The following is a 15,807-nucleotide window of genomic DNA, read 5'->3' on the forward strand; positions in this document are numbered from 1 at the left end:
CGCCCCCCGGAAGTTAAGGGGCGGGACAGGAAGTATAAAAGCCCGGCCTCAGCGCTCAGTTGGCCACAGGCTGTGGGAGAGGACAGACGCTGGTGCCCGAGCTCCCTCCGGGCCCAGCCTGCCCCGTGCTCACTACCCAGAGGAGCGCTGGCCTGACCTGCCTCGGGCCCGGTATCCGGAGGAGCGCTGGCCTGACCTGCCCCACCCCATGCTCACTACCCAGAGGAGCGCTGGCCTGACCTGCCTCGGGCCCGGTATCCGGAGGAGCACTGGCCTGACCTGCCCCGCGCTCACTACCCGGAGGAGCGCTGGCCTGACCTGCCTCGTGCCCAGTATCCCGGAGGAGCTGCCGGAGCTTCCTGCCGCCCAGTATCCAGAGGAACCCATGGTCTGGGACCCGCCGGACAACACCAGCGGAGGACAGGTACCTAGAGAGGGGGAAACTGGAAGTGGCCTGGGGGAAGCCGACCCCAGTCTGGCTCCAGGGGACCCTGAACCAATGTCACTGCGTTGCAGCCAGGATTCCCCACTGACTGCAGTGAACTCTTGCCGCTGCTAGGGCCCCGGGCTGGGACGCAGTGGAGTGGGAGGGCCTGCATCCCCCCTGCCACCCTTCCAAGGGTGGCAGACTTCCCCGTCTCCCTGGCCTGAGGAGGCCTCTGTATGGACTTACGGTTTAGACTGTTGCTCAGCCTGCTGACAGGCCTGAGCCTGAACAGCTTACTGCCCCACCCTGCCCCAGGGCCGGGCTTATAGACTTTGTGTTTGCTCAGCCTGCTGAAAGGCCGGAGCCTGTCTGCCTCGTGCCCACCCTGCGTAAGGATCTGGGCTTATAAACCTTGTGTGTACCCAGCCCTGCTGAAGGGCCGGGATTCTGCCTTGTTTACAGACCCTTTATTCCCTCAGCCCCTGCTGAGGGGTTCGGCCTACACGGACTGCTGCCTGTAGGGAGGCGCCCTGGCTCCCCGCTGCGCCTGAGAGGGACATGCCCCAGCACCGGACCCTTACACCATCAGAGGAGTGAAGTTCTGGAACAGCCTTCCAAGGGCAGTAGTGGGGGCAAAAGACATATCTGGCTTCAAGACTTAACTTGATAAGTTTATGGAGGGGATGGTATAATGGGATAGCCTAATTTTGGCAATTAATTGATCTTTGATTATTAGCAAGTAAAGGGGAGGGAATGTTAGATGGGATGGGATCTGAATTACTACAGAGAATTCTTTCCTGGGTGCTGGCTGGTGAATCTTGCCCACATGCTCAGGGTTTAATTGATGGCCATATTTGGGGTTGGGAAGGAATTTTCCTCCAGGGAAGACTGACAGAGGCCCTGGAGGTTTTTTGCCTTCCTCTGCACCATGGGGCACAGGTCACTTGATGGAGAACCTGCAGCTTGAGGTATTTAAACCATGATTTGAGGACTTCAATAACTCAGACATAGGTTAGGGGGTTGTTCCAGGAGTGGGTGGATGAGATTCTGTGGCCTGCATTGTGCAGGAAGTCAGACTAGATGATCATAATGGTCCCTTCTGACCTTAAGTCTATGAATCTATGAATGCTGGGCTTTATTCTCTCTGTTCTGGGCTGCAAAGGGTGCTGTGGGGCTGCTTCTGGCTCTCCCTCAGGAGAAGAACCCTGGTGGTGATGGCTCCTGCCCCTCCATCTGGCGGTTGCAGGTTCCTTCGCCTGGGCACTTAGCACCTGTCTCATACAGTGGCACTTTAGACTCTTCAGTCTTTGCACTCGTGCCACAGGTTGTCCAGTGGCATGGGGGCAGGGGGCAACAAGGGCAAAGGCCAGCTCATAGAGGGGCTGGCAGGGAAGAGGGAGGTGCAATCCAGCCCCTCTTATCTCCGCTTTATACTGTTCATCCAGCCTTAGTCTAAAACCCGTATAACAGCATGAAAGGCAATCCTCACCGTATGTATATAGTGTTCCAGCTGGCACCAAGCCTTTCAGGGACTGGTACAACAGTCACAGGACAGTGATTTCATGGAAGCTTGGACAACCTTAGAGGCATTCGCTTCATGATTAATTTTTGTGCTCTGTCAGTGTATACACAAGGGGCAAACACAGACGATATGCAAACAAAGATTCAAAGGAGTTATTCAGTAACCTTTATAGACCATATTTAGGGTTGTTGACCCGGAAGAACTGAGAGTCTGTTGGCTAATTGCTTGACTTGCAATTGTGCTTTTTCACCACACAATATATAAAAGGTAGGTTTTAAAGTACAAAGTAACCCCCTGTTAGAACCAGAATAATCACTACACTCTGCAATGGAACCTCTGGGAGCAACAACTGTTTTCCTGGCGGTTTGTGTCTCTTGCCTTCTTTTCCTTTCAGCATGGAGAAAGATGTCTGGAAGTGGGAAGCTGCCGCCTGGCCCTGTTGCTTTTCCCATCATAGGGAACACACTGCAGCTCAATACGAGGAATTTGCCTCAATCTATACAGGAGGTAAGGGGGATTTCTCCTTATGCAGGGCTTTGGCTCACGTGGGCGTTAAGCAGAGCCTGGGGAAAGAGAACACTGAAATTTCGGGGGTTTGCACAGTCGCTCAACTCCTCACATTTAAGGCTGAATGTTTTTTCCACAGAAATAGTTAATCTTGAATGCTAGATACAACCTGTTTCTGGCAATATGTTATTTTTATGATAATGTACCTTATTCACAGGTAAACCAGAATACGGCCTCTCAGTTGTGCTGCAGCCTGTACAGGTTATCTTGCAGTGAGGAGTGTGGTCTGGTGGGTTAAGCAGGGAAATGGCAGACAGGACCCGTGGGTTCTGGTCCCAGGTCTGCAATTGATGCCACATATGTGCCTGGGGAAACGACTGAAGTTCTTTGTGTGTTTCCCACTTGTAAAATTAATCTAATGATACTTGCTTTCTTCACAGGACAAGGGTAAGGCCTACACTGTTGCTGTATTCTGTCAAGTAAACATAGCCATTGGGCTACAGAGAGAGTGAGACTGATTTTGTATCCTAGTGGTTAGGTTGCTCACCCAGGATGTGGGGGAACCAAGTTTGTTTTCCAGTGACTATTCAGCTATTGATGTGCAATGGAACGGTTTCAACAGGAAAGACTGAGAGAGCCCTGCTCCAGAACGACCCACCGCGAGTGGTTTAGGGCTCTCTCTAAAGAGAAGAGAGACACAGTTTCAGATCCCTTCTTTACATCAGGTGTGGGCAGGGGGGGAGTTAAACCCAGCTCTCCCATATCCTAGGTGAGTACCGTTCCTGCTAAGGTGCAATTCTCAAACTACAGTAACTCCTCACTTAATGTCCTCCTGCTTAACATTGTTTCAAAGTTAAGTCGCTGCTCAGTTAGGGAACATGCCCATTTAAAGTTGCGCAATGCTCCCTTATAACGTCATTTGGCTGCCTGCTCTGTCCACTGCTTGTACGATTCTGTGGAAGAGCAGCGACTTTACATGGGAGCATTGCACAAGTTCCTCTTCTCTCTTCTCTCCCCCTCCCTCTCAGCGCTTCCCCCAGTGCCAAACAGCTGTTTGGCAGCACTTAGGACTTTCTGGGAGGGAGGAGCAGGGAAGCGCTGCATCTTTGCTCTTCTCCCTCCTTCCCAGAAAGGAGGGAGGGGTGAGGGGGGAAGGAGAGGGGATGCTGCTGCTCCAGAGAGAAGATGAGTTAGGGTGAGAAGAGGTGGGCCTGGCATGGAGTGGGGAAAGGAAGAGGCGGGCCTGGAGCATCCCCCAACAAAGTTGATGCCTGTTCTCCTCCAGAGAAACTGCCGCTGCTGCTGCAAAGGGACACTTCCCAACCACAGAATAGTACAGTCCTGTATATAATGCCTTTTGTCTGCCCCTAAAAATTTTCCTTGGACCCTAAACCCCCGTATTTACATTACATTGTTCAGGAAAATTAGATTAGTTTAACATGGTTTAACTTAAAGCTGCATTTTTCAGGAACATAACTACATTAAGTGAGGAGTTACTGTGTGTGGCAGACCTTGCAAGGGAGGCATGGGAATGGGGCAAGGGAGGTGTGAGCTGTGTGCTCTGGCTGTCAGTCTTGATTGACTGGGCTCGTGCCAACGGACCCTGCATATCCTGGAGGTGGGGATACAAGGGACAGACTGAACTCTGCCACCGGGGCTGACAGCCAGAGCACTGCCACCAGGACTGGGGCTCTCCTTCCTGCCCCCATCCCCCTGCCAATCCCTCACCGGGAAGCGGTGGGGTTCTGGCTGTTAGCTCCGGGGTGGCAGTAGCAGCACAGAAGTAAGGATGCCAATGTGGCGCTAAGTCTTATTGACTGTATTGATGAATATCCCTTCACGTTGCCACCCTTACTTCTGTACTGCTGCTGGCATGGTGCTGCCTTCAGAGGTAGGCACTGAGCCATCAGCTTCTGCTGCTCTGCTCTGCCCTGCCTTCAGAGCTAGGGGTTGGTATATGTACTTCTGGGGTGGGAGCGGCCATAAATGACTACAGACACAAAGAAGGGGGGCAAGATCAAATAACTTTGAGAACTGCTGGCCTAGAGGGTTAGCTGGGGGTTTTGAGGATCAACATTTTGGATATAGGTGCCTATATCCCTTTTTGTGTGTAATCCTAAGTGGCAGGAGAGCTCCTTCCTCAGTTTGTAATTAGATCCACTCTCATTCTTATTCTGAAAAGGCTATAGTAAAATGCATTGGCCCTTTGTGTTAATCTTTTACAGCTTAGTGTGAAGTATGGCCCGGTTTTCACAATATACTTGGGCTCTCTGCGGGTTGTGGTGCTGTATGGACAGGAGGCCTTGAAGGAAGCTCTGATTGATCAAGCGGATGAGTTCAGTGGAAGAGGAAAACTGGCACTGGCTGACAAGGTTATCAAAGGAGGAGGTACATTTCTAACAACTTTGGCATGTAGCACTGATGTTCTCTGTATGTGGAGAACATGACTGAGAAGACAGCTTATGTTTCACTTAGCTCTGTTCTTTGAAGGATACTAACTTTACCCATCTATTTATGTCCCAATGTATTTCTTATTTTTACATGGTATCAGTATATGTACTTTGCTCTAATTACTGTGACAGTTTACACTGTGTTGGAGAACAAAATACAGCCATTGGGTAAGGCAACCAATGGAATTATTTTTTTTGTTCATAATTTCTATAAACAGCAATGAGATTAATGTGTGGGATTTTGAGTTACATACACATATCAGTGTAATGTAGTGTCTCCAGTGGAACACGCATACAATAATGTTTGCATTCATGTTGAACCTTTCAATAACAAATGTTTCCTTAGGTTAGAAATTTAGCAAATTAAGTCTTCTCCCCCACCCCACGCCTTCCTTTCATTCCTGTTCTCCTCCCTTTTCCAGGCATTATTTTCAGCAATGGGGAACGGTAGAAGCAGCTTCGCCGATTTGCCCTCACCACCTTGAGAAACTTTGGGATGGGGAAGAAAAGCGTTGAGGAACGAATCCAAGAGGAAGCCCGTTTTCTGATTGCAAGGCTCAGAAACACACACGGTGGGGATTTGCTGCCTGTATGTCAGGAATTGAGGAGTCAGCTAAAGACTCTTGTCTTCCTTTATTTTGTGATACTAACTTTGGTTCAAACACCTTATAACTCAAGCCATTAGCTGCACATATAATAGCCTCTGTTAATTTAAAAGAAAAATATGTGACAAAAGTTCCTGAGATGACCTTTCCTGGCTATTATTTCCCATGTTTTCTACCCTCTGATCTGTGGCCAATGGGCAAATGGAAAATATTTATCCAGAGTAGGCAGGAGCTAACACAGTGAACCATGTTAGAGTGGATTAGTTTATCTTCAGTGTGTTGGGCTATTAAGACACCCAGGCCTACAGCTTCCTTATTCTGATTTTCTTCTCTGCTAGATGTCTGATACAAGTCTGGCACCTACGTTGTACGGGGATGGCCTCCTGAGGAACGTTTGCAATCACTGTGTAAATTTACAGTGCTTTCTAAGTGATGAATATTATTTTATTATTTATTTGTGTTCTATTAGTTTCTAGAGGTCCCAGCCAAGACTAGGGCTCCTTTGCCAGTAGGTTGTGTTAACAAACAGTTGGAGACAGTCCCTGCCCCAAGCAACGTACATGTTAAATACACATGAAAATGAAAAAGTGGAGAAAGGAAGAATTATTTTCTCTCTTTTAGAGATGGGGAACAGAGGTACAGAGAGATTATGTGATTTGCTCGAGGTCACACCTGGAAGTTTGTGTCAGAGCTGGGCATTGTCTTCAGATTTCCTAAGACCCAGGCCACTGCCTTAACCACAAGACCATCCCGCTTCTTGCAATATACAGTGCAACAGTTAAAATGAAGTTGACTCTCCATCTGGCTGAATTGTGTGTGTGAGAGGAGAACGCATGGAGAACCTTCCCCACCCATGATACAAACACAAGAGAGAGCCACTTTCCTGCTGTTGCCACTTGTGTATCCTGAGCCAGGGGCAGCTACTCCTGTAGATAATGATCTAAAAGAAATCTGCCTGGGTGAGGGACATGAGCAGAAGTCTGCTGTGAGGCAGGAACACACTGCATGGAGAAAATGCTGCTTCTGGATGTTCTTCCTGTGCAATGTGGTCTCAGGTCAGATAGGTGAAGTCTTGTAGACAATTCCCTTGAATATTGTATAGGTCTCACTGCATTGTAGGAGTTTGTGATGATGTGATAAGCAATGGCTCAGGCAGAATCTTCTGAATGCAGGATCCTGTTCTGAAAGGAATACTGTCTGTCAGGCCTGTGGCAGGTGTCACTCAGAGAGGGACCCATGGTCCCTGGTTAGATCAGTGTGTGTCAAGCAGAGAGCGGCAGAGGAGACAGAGTGAAAACTGATTCCCAGCAAAATGGGGATAATTATTTAATATAAATTTACAGAGATAGCATTGGGGAAGCCCTATGTGGAGAATGAAGGAAATAGCTGTGTTATTTTTCATAAATAGCTTGTTTACCTCAGTTTAGCTGTATGATATTATCCTGCCTGGCTGTACTGAATTAAATAAAAGAAGGCTGAAAGGGGTACGCTAAGAGGAAATGAAATAATGGCAAGGATAAGTACGGTCAGAGAGGATGCCAAGGGTAATAATTGAGAAGCTGTTAATCTGAGAACACCCCCAGCATAGCTTCAGCTATTTAGAAAGTATTCTCTTCCTGGACAGAAACTAGCATCCAACAGGGAAACTAAAACCTTATGGATTTTCACCCACGCAGGAAGGGGGTTGAGTGAGATGGAGGTAACTGAGCTGAATGGAACTTACCAAAGCTTGCAAGGAAAGATTGTTTAGGTAAAAGGAATGTGTGTAGAAGCCTTTATTGTTTCTAGTTTTTGCTCTGTGTGCTGCATACCTTTGGGAGGATAAATTTAGTTTTGGAGAAATTGTTTCTGAGTCACTTTGATCCCCTGCTGGTCATAGGTCCGTGGAGGGAAAGGGCTCACGGGTGCCCAGCACAGAGCAACCTGTCATGCTACCATAGTTGGGAAGTAATGAGCCTGCCGCCCAGATATTCAGTCCACGGGTGGTTGGACTGAGGAGTTCCTCCCATTCAGAGAGGGACAGGAACTCAGGCCTGTCATCTGAGGGGGGCTCTTGAGCAGGACTGAAAGGGGTCTAAAGCCCAGCTTACCCTGGAACTGTGAGACCATAACTCTTCCTCTCCAATGAATGTTAGGGACTACCCTCTTGGCCTGTGGCCAGGACATCCAGAACGTCCCAGTAACATCAATGGATGTGATGCTGTAGGTGAAAATACTGAATTAAAAACTGGACTCTGGTTTGGTTTTATTGCAGAGCGACCCTTTGACCCCACCATCCCTCTCACCCATGCTGTCTCCAACATCATCTGTTCCATTGTCTTTGGGGACCGGTTTGACTATGAAGACCAGAAGTTTCTGACAATAATTAATCTCACACAGGAAAACAATGAACTCCTTCGCTCTTTCCTGGCACAGGTGTGTTCAGTGGTTTTTTTCCACTCTTCTCCTTTGTAATGCGGGAAGGTACAGAGATTTCTTTCTTTCACTGTTACTTTTCCTTAAATTATTATTCAGATTCTCATAATGTTCCTATTCTCCTCATTAGGCTGCAGCTATTACCAGTCCCAGCCTCAAACTTGTTTTTGAGGATAATTTAAATTCCCGCACAAAACACTTCATTTGCTCAGAATTATGTTTGCTTAAGGACATTCCCTTTCAACACTATTGGTAAAAATCAAGGAAATTGCTAATTAAAACATTAGCATCCAAACCATTGCAATTCACATGCCTTAGTATATTCACAATGAAGTATCTGAATGTGGTTGCATTCCTCACCCGCAAAGCAAACTCCTTTTCATTTCCGGTACACAGCCACTCACATATCCCATTGCTGAAAACCTCACCAAATGCACAACAGCCAAACTCAGTGGAAATCAACAGAGTTACAGCAGCAGAGAATTTGGCCCCCTCACTCCAACTGGAGGAAGACTAAGATATCTTTTACTTGTATAGTCAATAATGTTTTATTACTGCCTACGAAAATCTGTATTCTGAGTTAGGTTTGGGAACTTTATTGTGATTTTCAAGAACAACATGTTTGTATTGGTGATGCTGTTGCATTGGAAATAATGGAGATTATTGTAGTGAATAGAACTGAGTGTCACTGCAGTTTATGTGAGGAATAGGTGTGTATTGAGTAGAATGAGTTAGTGAAGCTGGGGAAGTTCTTTAGAATCCATTTGCTACAGAAGTATTGTATTGTGCTGCTGTAACTGAGTCAATTGAGTCAACTGATGATTTGTTGTGTCCAGATAAACCAAGATGTGCTTTTCCTTCCATCATTCTAGCTGTACAATTTTTTCCCAACTCTCATGGATTATATCCCTGGGCCTCACCAGCTGTTAATTAAAAATGCGGAGGAATTTGAAAGGTTTGTTCTGGAGAGGGTGAAGATGCACAAAGAGTCTCTGGATCTTAGCTGCCCTCGAGATTTCATTGATGCTTTCCTCATCAAAATGGAACAGGTAAGTGAGGGCAGCCGCCCTTCCCCTTTGCTGTGGAGTGGATTATACCTATCGTTGGTATTTATCACTCTGTATAAGACCCAAAGGCAGACCTGGTCTCTGCCCCTGGAACTTACATTCTAAAAGCCAAGCCCTGCTCACCTCATTTGTGTGAATAGTGTAGATGTTTCTGGGTCTCAGAGCCTGGGCTGCAGCCCAAGCCAGTATGCCTACACTGCAATATTATAGCCCCTCAACCTGATCCCCACAAGCCCGAGTCAGCTGACCCAGGCCAGTCGTGTATTTTTAATTGCAGTGTAGATATGTCTTAAAAGGACAAAGCACCCAAAGCAGGTATCAACAGCACTTGGCAATGTGTACATTAGCTCTGTTGGAGGTTAGCCATTGAAAAGATTTTATTTATAAGGTGGACAGAAGCACTTTTACTGGTATGTGTTAGCATCAGTGGGATTAGCAGGAGAAACCAGTTTCTAATGGCTTCCTATGCCCACACCCACAGACCTAACTTATTACCAGCTTTTTGGAAACCCCTCCTGCTAATCTCCTGCAATATTTTACAGCAACAGCCTATTAGGTATTCTTCCACTGCAGCCCTCGGTCAGCAGGTAGCCAGGCCATCTGCATTTTCAGTGGGGATCTCACTTCCTTTGGAGCATCAGACTCAGTCCTTCTGGCTCCAAGGCTAAAAATTGGTTAGACATTTGGTTTTCTTTCTGGTTCAAAGTTTTCAAGGGCATTAGTGCTGCCCATCCAAACAAAATATGAAAGCAAAGGGAATCAACAACAACAGTTAAAGATACAGATGAAAATTAGCCAGGTAAAAGTAAAGCTCCAATTCTCCTCTAATAGAAAAGACCATGTGTTTCCACAGCAATGACCCAAAACATCCCTGCAGTGCTACTGCAATCTTCATGGTTGTGGCCTATTTTTTATAAGGATTTTTATAAAGATGGCAGGTGGGACACAGAGCAGGTAGAAGCTGAGAGACTTTGGGCCTGTATGAATAGATCCCTTCTCTTACAGTCAATGATCAAACAACCATAACAAGTTTCTCTGCAGGAACGTCAAAACAGCCAGTCGGAATTTAACACTGATAACTTGGTAAGAAGCACATTGGATTTATTCTTGGCTGGAACGGGAACATCCAGCACCACCCTGAGATATGCGCTCCTGATTCTTCTGAAATACCCAGAAATAGAAGGTACTGTACAGACACACACAATTTTAAATCTTGGAGAGATGAGGGGATTACATGGCTCAAGGGATCTCTAATGGATGCAGACCCCTGTCCCTTAAGTCATCAGATCAAATCTGGCTTGGGCTGGAAGTAACTGACGTTACCGCTGCGTGCAAGCTGTTCGCTGGTTTATGTGAAACTGAGATGTGTTTGGGGATGGGTGTTTTAGTTCAATTTGCGTAGACAAGTGTCCACATTTGAAAAGCACCATCACAACTGTCATTACTCAACCTCCTCATGGGTGATTTCAGCACAGGGTCCTCAGCCTGAGTAAGTCATTGTGACTGGATTCCTTTCTCACCTCCCAGTCCAAGCTAAGGATTTTGGGCTGGGAGAAAGTGTGTGTGTTTGTGCAGGAGAAGCCTGTGCTACCACTGACAAGAAGGTGCCTGGTTTATGAGTAACAGGAGCCTTCGTATTCCAGGGCTGTCAGGTGGCCCCCTCCCTGACAGGATCCCTGCGGTACAACCTGTAACTGGAGTACCATTGTTCCCCCCTTAACTTTCCAGCCTGGGCTGTCTTTCATAATGCTTTGCTAGAGATAGGCAGCAAACCCCTTCATGAGCTGTTATCACTGAGTACAACAGCATGTGGAACCCCACACCTAAGTAAATTGCATGAATGTTCCCTGAGCCATTCATGAATCACACAGAGAAAGGCACCAGCAAATCTCCCAAGCCCCCAGCCTTGTACCCCTGAGCTGTACCGTCTTGTCATGGTCAGAAGCCTGACCAGTGTAAGTTCATTATCCAGTCCACCTCTTCCTTGATGTGGAGAGGACATGCACTAGCCTTTGTAAACTGAGCTGAGATTTCCCAAGCACTTCAACCAAAACACACTGTTTTAGGTAAAATATAAAAGAGGTTTATTAACTACAGAAAGATAGATTTTAAGTGACTATAAGTGACAGGCACAAAAGGTCAGAGAGAATTACCAAAGAAAATAAAAGTTAAGCACACAGTCTAAATCTTGAACCTTTTTAGACTCTGCAGCATTTGGATCAAGCCATTTTTCTCACCCTACTGGATGCTGCAGGTATGTTACAATCCTTAATTCACAGGCTTCCCTTTTAACCTGGGACCAGTCTCCTCAGTTCAAGGCTTGGTCTTCCCAGTATTCTTGTTGCTTCCAGTCTAGGTAGGGGAGAAAAAAGGCAAAAGCATGATGCCACTGTCCCCTATTTTGTATCCGCACTCTGTGTGCCTGGAAAATACTAGCTCAGATATGTCCTGGTGGGCTTTGCTGAGTCACAGAGTGGAGCAATCCCCCATTGTGTGATGCTTGTGCAGCTCTCTTAGTAAGCCGGTACGGTACGATGTACCGGCAAGAGGCAGTACGCCGTGCTGGACTGCACCGGCTTCCACGGTGGGGATTGAAAGGGCTCTGGGCTGCCTGCAGCTGCGGGCAGCCCAGAGCCCTTTAAATTCCGGCTGTGGCTCCGGCGGCCGGGCTGGGGCTGGGATTTAAAGGGCTCAGAGCTCCCTGCGGCTGCGGGCAGCCCAGAGCCCTTTGAATCCCAGCTGGCGGCTGGGCTGGAGCCAGGATTTAAAGCGTTCGGGGCTCCCCTCAGCAGCAGGAGCTCTGGACCCTTTAAATCCCTGCTCCAGACTCACAAAACTCAAGGTTCCCCGGATTCAGGAGCCCTGGGCCATTTAATTTGCCCCTGAGCCCGAGAGGAGGCTCCCAGCCACGTCTTCAGCTGGGATCCCCTAGTTGATTTAAAGGCTCTGGGGCTCCCAGCCAAAGCTGGTGCCCCCGGGCCTTTAAATCTTGAGAGGCCACGCCTCTTCCAGATGAGGCCACACCCCCCTCAAGACTCCAGCAGTACCGGTAAGTCCTGTAAATTACTTTCACCCCTGCTTACAGCACTGTACATCTCTTGTTTAAAAGTCCCCCCGCTGATTAATGGTAATTTAACACCCTCCTGGGAGCGGATCCCCTGCTTTGTTGTCACTGGAGAACTGGCAGTGGATGACTCTCAAGTGTACAACATATTTCAATAACAACCATAGAGCAAAATCTCCGAATTTCATACAGATACAGAGTGCCAGACCCTCCCCTCAAATAAAGGCAAGTGTTAGAGATTTATCAATACCCGGCTAATATCCAGTGCTAATTCCCACCTCATGGGCTTCCTCCAAGCTCATGTGGATGATTGACTGGAGTTTGTGGGGGATTTTAGGCCGCAATCTCTTGCACAGCAGTTAGATATATGCTCTGGTGATAACATCACATTGTGCTCTTTTATAACATAACCAGTTATGAACCATATCACTGCCCTAATAGTTACATTATTGGCATTTTATCCTCAATACCATATACAATGGTTTTTGTAACCCAAAACTGTTATATTGTTATAACTCGTTATATTCCCAACATGTATCTGCTGAATTGTGTGCATTTCTGACTATGTAACAGAATGGAAGCAAAATTATGGGAGTCCTGTTCTTTAGCTTTATTGTTAACCTTGTTCATTTGATGACAGAGAAAGTTCATGAAGAGATTGACCATGTGGTTGGCTGAAGCCGAAGCCCCTGCATGGCAGACCGAAGCCATATGCCCTACACAGATGCTGTGATACACGAGGTGCAGAGAACTGCTAACATTGTCCCGATAGGTGTCCCACATGCAGTGACGAGAGACACTCATTTCAGAGAATATATTATCCCCAAGGTTAGTTCTCAATGTTTCTGTGAGAGGGCCCGATCTTCCGCCTTTTCCACTATACAGTTTTGACTTATTCACAATAGAAATGTTTGCTCTGATTTTAGTATGACATGTTTTTCACAGTTACCAACAACGTTCCAGTTGTTATCGGCATGAAGAACAGAACCCTGCATTCTACAGGCTCAGCTCTCCTTACAGAAGATAGGCTTAGAGCCCAGTTCAAACTTTTAGATATAGAATAGATACCAAGCAGGCTGTGCAAAGCTTTCCTTCTTTTTTTGAACCTCTTTTGGGAGGTCAGTTTCTGAGCTGGTTCCATCTCTCCTCCAAGATTTAGTCCTGATGATGTGTTAATCACAATTCACAGTGACCATGTTCTAGGTTGCTAACTGAGTTACACTGTGAGATGTATAGGTCTTTTTAGCTTAATTATTATTATTTTTATTTATTATTATATTTTATTTTTTATAAATAGTGATGGGGAAACCATTGGTGCAATGACTAAATTATAAAGACAAGGGAATGTCAAATGCTTCCAAATAGCAGCTGAGAGACGCACCTAACACTTCTGGATCTTAGCCAGACTTTTCCAAACCTCCTTGATGTAGAAACTATGAGATTCCAGGATCTTCTTGTTGAAGGTGGGCTCCCATTTGATGGGCTTACCTTTTCTCATGGAATTTTAATATTTCTGGTTCTGGTTCTTGGAGATGCAGGAAAATGAAGGAAAGAAAAACATGTCCCACTGCCCAGCCCAGTGAATTCTGGAGGCTTCTCTGCTTTGGACAGTGTCCACTTTAATTCTCTTTGTCTGTGTTTGCTAATTCAGGGCACCACTATATTCCCCGCCCTGCAATCGGTCCTACATGACAGCAGAGAATTTCCAAAGCCAGAGCAATTTAACCCAGGACATTTCTTGGATGAAAATGGTGCCTTTAGGAAGAGTGACTTCTTCATTCCTTTTTCTGCAGGTAAAAAAGCCATGTTTGTTTCAGGTCCCAGACCATTCTCTCTTAGCTTTGTCTTGAGTATACAAAGAGTTCTCAAATTGTAGTCTGCAGAGCCTTTTCGGGCCATCCCTGAAGCAGAGCCTCTCACAACAGCGAAGCATCTGTCCGTCTCCAGTCTCTTTTTTAACTAATTGAATATGCACTACTCTCAACTCTGCCTGGCAATTTCACATCTTCCTTTGTCTGTCTGTGTCAGCCCACCGTGGACAAATTGTGATTGAATGTGCATGCAAAAGTAAAATTGAAGGGAGTAACATGTTACAGGGAAGAAGCCATCTGCATAGTCACCTGGAGAGAGATCAGTAGGAGCTGCTTAACTTTTTAACTTTACTCCAATCAATGAAAATCCCAACACTCTGTTAATAAACCCTGTATGCTGTTCTCCTCCATTCTGCTACTCAGCATGCCTACGCCTCGCTATCTCTTAATTCCTCCCTTAAACGTATTAACTGGCACAGGACCTGCATTAACTATTATCAAACTCCACATCTGCCCACTGGTCTCCACATATTGGTTTTTAAAAGGCCACTTATTATATGGAGCTCAGCCTTTAAAACAATGAGTGAAAGACTTCTAAAGCCCCCAAACACTTTCACACCTTCCTGAACTCTGAGAAATGGCCAATATCCTCCAGGTCGTTACCTTGAATCACTCTGTGCATCTAACTTTAATCCCGAGGTTTAGTTTCATTGTAACAATATATAACATGTGTTGCAAAGAAAGATCTCCTGCATCTCCTCAATATTCCTTTTTCATTGCAGGGAAGCGGATTTGCGTGGGAGAGGGTCTGGCTCGGATGGAGATATTTTTGATACTGACAACAATTTTGCAGAATTTTACTTTGAAGCCTCTCGTTGACCCCAAGGACATTGATATAACTCTAGTGACGAGTTTTGTGTCAAATAGACCAAAACCATACCAGCTCTGTGTTTTGCCTCGATAAAGACCGTGAAAAGCCACCACAGTGTGCTAGACTAGTGCATGAATTTTGTTGTCTCTGGTCCTGGATTCATTAATACAGAAATTAACTCACTGTATTGTAACAGAGACAGATAAATAACCCGGCTTTGTAAGTAACTGGGATTTAACAAAATTAATTGTAATACCATAAAAATTAATATATAATGGCTCCCACCCCAGCCAGGTATAGTAACCCTACAGTGTTCTCAGATGTGACTCTATTCTTGACAAAAGCTGAGTATGTTTTCAGTTGATTTTTGTGGTAGTTCATTTCCAGTGTACCATTTTGGAAGCTTAGCTTGGCATGTGCTAGCTACTGTACAATACGCTGAGGAGAGGAGACTGCAGACATTTTTATCCCCCAAACCTCATCTTGTCTTACAAATAAATATGCTCTAATTGAAACAGGCTGAAAAAGAATTGCATGGGAGATTATTTTATCCATCTCATTGGCATCCACTGCCTTTCCCCAATACCTCTTTTGTGAGCAGAATTTAGGCCTGATTAGAGGTATGGAACAGCTTCCATATAAGGAGAGATTAATAAGATTGGGATTTTTCATCTTGGAAAAGAAACTAAGGGGAGATATGATAGAGGTCTATAAAATCATGACTGGTGTGGAGAAAGTAAATAAGAAGTGTTATTTACTCCTTCGCATAACACAAGAAATAGGGGTCACCAAATGAAATTAATAGACAGCAGGTTTAAAACAAACAGATGGAAGTATTTCTCCACACAACGCACAGTCAACCTGTGGAACTCCTTGCCAGAGGATATTATGAAGGCCAAGAATATAACAGGGTAGAAAAAAGAACTAGATAAATTCATGGAGGATAGGGACGTCAAACCTGTTCTGTTTATTTTATTATATGCTGATTACCTGTTCTGTTTATTCCCTTTGGGGCACCTGGCATTGGCCACTATTGGAAGACAGGATACTGGGCTAGATGGACCTTTG

The 15,807-nt window shown here is 45.9% G+C and overlaps 1 pseudogene; it reads left to right on the top strand.

Annotated features, from left to right (window-relative positions):
* Nucleotides 1–409: 409 nt before the first annotated feature.
* On the top strand, nt 410–14,850 carry LOC115655594 (annotated as a pseudogene).
* Nucleotides 14,851–15,807: the final 957 nt, after the last annotated feature.

This window comes from Gopherus evgoodei, chromosome 7 (assembly GCF_007399415.2).
Source record: "Gopherus evgoodei ecotype Sinaloan lineage chromosome 7, rGopEvg1_v1.p, whole genome shotgun sequence".
Lineage (NCBI taxonomy): Eukaryota > Metazoa > Chordata > Testudines > Testudinidae > Gopherus > Gopherus evgoodei.